The sequence below is a fragment of the Apodemus sylvaticus genome, chromosome 7 (genome assembly GCF_947179515.1).
Source record: "Apodemus sylvaticus chromosome 7, mApoSyl1.1, whole genome shotgun sequence".
In the NCBI taxonomy this organism is placed as follows: domain Eukaryota; kingdom Metazoa; phylum Chordata; class Mammalia; order Rodentia; family Muridae; genus Apodemus; species Apodemus sylvaticus.
The window spans coordinates 52306862-52310712 of NC_067478.1; the positions used below are offsets into that span (position 1 = coordinate 52306862).

At 41.5% G+C, this 3851-nt stretch overlaps 1 non-coding gene across 1 annotated transcript; it reads left to right on the forward strand.

Annotated features, from left to right (window-relative positions):
* The first annotated feature begins 1686 nt into the window (after window positions 1–1686).
* On the forward strand, window positions 1687–1818 carry LOC127690361 (small nucleolar RNA SNORA17). Its single transcript, XR_007979081.1, has one exon. It is a non-coding gene; the product is annotated as a small nucleolar RNA SNORA17 (small nucleolar RNA).
* The last annotated feature ends 2033 nt before the right edge of the window (window positions 1819–3851 follow it).

A 3851-nucleotide genomic window follows, 5' to 3' on the forward strand; every position in this document is an offset into this window, starting at 1 on the left:
GTGGTGTTGCAGCCTAGGCTGTTCTGGATCTCGAAGCTGAGATCTGAAGGCTCCCGCCAGAGGTCTCAGGACTGGAACCTAAGCTCTGTGCTGCTGGAGCAAGCTGTGTGCTCCCAGTCTGCCTCTGGGTGCACACCAAGCCTCTTGCACTTCCTGGAGACTGAGTGCTGTGGCCCAGGCAGTTCAGATCCAGAAGCAGACACCAGAAGGCTCCTGCCGGGGCCTGCTGGACTCACCAGAGCACTAAAACTCCAGGTTTTATTCCTGACAAAAATTAAAAGGAAAGAAGGAAAATAAGGAAGGAAAGAAAAGAAAAAAGAATTTTGTTTTGCTGAAATCAAAGAAAGAAATACCAATCACTTAGATACTAAAATAACAAAGTCCTGTTATTGAAGTTATTGAAGAAACCAAACCCAAAAAGAAATAGACAGCATTCAAAATTCATAACTGTTTATGCTTTAACTACAAAATTGTCTGACACTGTTTATAGATAATATTGTAAACAAAACAATATCATTCAGTTGAGAAATTTTCTCAAAAATAAAAGTTGTGGTGACTCTTGTCAACTATTCGTATTTCTATTTATAGTCAACAAGTATGCAAAGGACATGAGGACATGTGTTTGTGTGTGTGTGTGTGTGTGCTAATAAACTAGAACTCTTAGGAAAACAGTTCTGCTCCCCAAAAACCAATTCTGTAGCTCAATAAGCACCATGTATGTGAATGAAAGCATCTTTGCAAATGGTTTAAGAATTCTCAAAGACCTTTTGGGAATATAATTATTTCATTTGGCTATTACAGACAGCAGTTATTAGTAGGTTAATGATTAAATTGAATAAAGAAATGTCATGATTCTGAAGAGTATTTGTTGTTAAATGAGCAGTAAATAACACATTATTTTACTTGTATGTGGCATTTAAAAACAATGAATAACACTATACTGTAGATTGATGGCTTCTAATTGCAGTAAATATACACAGAGAATACAAAGTTTTAGTTACATAGCCGAGATAAGACTAAGAGATCTACTATATGAGGTGGCTCTAGCATAGTGTATAAAAATAACACAAAAGAAAATTAACAATGTAATCAACAAGGCTAAACACACATACACATACACACACACATACATGTACACATATAGTCAATGAGCTAAGAGTACACCTTTTTCCATAAAAGAGAAAAAAAAAGATCTAGAATATTGACTGAATGTAATTGTAGAAACAATGTAGCTGTAGATGTGAGTTATTGAGGATGGAAGGAGCATTCCCATCAGTCACTACCCAGTCTGTAGGAAAAAGATGTTATAACCATGAGCACTGCACTTATAAGTTATAATTTCATTGTGAAAGCCACAATATTTATCTAGCATATTATTCAAGTTTGTAATGGATGAACAAAATGATAATAAAGCATTGAAATAAGTGCAGTTACCATAAGATCACTAAATATATTGATAGTGTTCTGTAAAATGTTGGAAGAAATGATTAGAATATTCTATTACAAAAAATGCTAAAATGTTATATAGGAATGTTTAATAAGATTTAAACATTAGGCAGCACAAAAACTATCAGAGAATCACAAGATGTCCCATGAACATATACCATATTCATGTTTCATGTATGAGCTAAAATTAAACAGTTTTAATGAAAAAAATAACTGAGGAGTCCAAAAACCTAAAAGGTACCTGCCCCTAGAGGTGTGGCAGGTGTGGCTGCTGAGTCACATGTGCATCAGTAGGTGCCAGAAAGGAGAGAGGCTATGCTTATGCTCAGTGTTCTGACCTGTGAACATCTCAATGATGAGTAGTCTAACATTTTCCAGAAAAGCTAGCCTAAGATGACCACCAGTCCAATGCCAGGAAGGCCCAAATTGGCTCCCAGGATGAGTGAGCCTCAGAGAAATGCATCTCACAATGGTCCCCGGAACAAGTCAGTCAATGAGTGAGCTGAAGCCAACCACCTAACTGGTACCATGGAATCCCAAACAGAGCGAGCCTGAGGAGGCCACCAGTCCAGTGTTACACAGGCAGACAGGGCAAATCATGCCCCAGAGGAGCCCTGCCCAGCACCATAATGCACAAGCAGGGTATAGCATTCCTGAGACCACTCCTGAGATGACTCCCAGACACTCAGAGATGCAGGATACTGCGAAGAATAACAAGTAAGTGGTAGAGAAATAAAAAGAAGAAAAGGGAGATATGGTCTCAATGAAGAGAGGCAAAACAGCCTGATGTATGTAGGCCTTGATTACTACCTGGGACCATGGTGGTATCCTGGCCTATGATGCCACATGGGGCCACATGGCTCTACAGCAACAGGGATCTGTGCCTGGTCTGGGCTGCTACCCAGAGATATGTCGAGGTATTATGGCTGTACAGAACTGGCCCTACCTCTTACCTGGGAATCCTAGGAGAGCTGGCCCTGGGGGTGTGAGAGCAGGAGAGATGACTTCATCCTTAGCCAGCTTCAGTAAACTCTAGATTTCTAGTCCCACACTCTGTGGATGCTACAGGTAAGCCAAACCCAAGGATATGAGTCTGAGAGAACTGGCCCTGCCATTTGTCTTCCATGTAGTGACATGGTTGAAGAAGAGATGCTCCCTGTCACCCCATGCCACCTATGGTAGGCAGAAGAGCTGGCTTTGAGGTCATCAGAGCAGAAGAGCTGTCCCTACCCCTCACCTGTTACAGCATTCAGGGGACCAGGCCTTGCACCTCACCTGGGCAGCACAGTAGAGCTGGCCCTGGACTTAGGGATTGCTAGTGAGCCAGCCTAAAGGGCATGAACACCTCATGCCTGGTGGGCAATGGTTCTAAGGAATGAGGAACACCAACATCCCCTCCCTTACCTGCTGCCAGCTATGGTATGTGGGAGACCTGGCTCCGGTGTTAGGAGAGTGAGAAAACTGACCATGTCCCTCACCACCTCAAACACTCAAGAGAGCAGGTTCTGAACCTCAGCTGGGCAGCAGGGTAGAGCTGGCTATGATTGCAAGGATTGGTGGTGAACTGGCCTCTAAAGCATGACAGTGGGAGAACCATCAGGCTGGCCAGCTCAGATTCCACATTCCAGTCACCAAATTGAACCACAAACCTCACAGTTAGATATCAAAATACCCAGTAACCTGGTAAAATCAAAACTCTTAAAACTTATAATTAACCAATCAGAATTATATATCAATGAAATCACAATTTGCAAGATGTCAATGCAGTAATTTCAGAACCAATTTATAATGACAAAAGCTTTATCCCAATTATTCTAAACTTATGATATCGTAACTACTTGAGGTTGCTTGAAGCTACACTGGTTCATGTCTGCCTATAATTTGCCTTCGCCTCTCCTTCTGAGTCTCTCTCTCTCTCTCTCTCTCTCTCTCTCTCTCTCTCTCTCTCTCTCTCTCTCTCTCACACACACACACACACACACACACACACACACACACTCACTCAAACTCTTAGCTCTACCTCCCTTTCCCTGTCCAATCACAGGCCTCCTGCTACCCTAATGTAATTGGAGAGGGGAAATCCTGCAACAGATGGTTTTAGCTTGTGACAATAGGTGTGTGGGTTCATTTCTGGATCTTCAATACTATTCCACTGATCTACCTGCCTGTCACTGTACCAATGCCTTGCAGTTTTTATCACTATTGTTCTGTAGTAGAACTTGAGGTCAGGGATGGTGATTCCCCCAGATGTTCTTTTATTGTTGAGAATAGTTTTTGCTATCCTGGGTGTTTTGTTATTCCAAATGAATTTGAGAATTGCTCTTTCTAACTCTATGAAGAATTGAGTTGGAATTTGATGGAAATTGCATTGAATATGTAGAATGCTTTCAACAAGATGACCATTT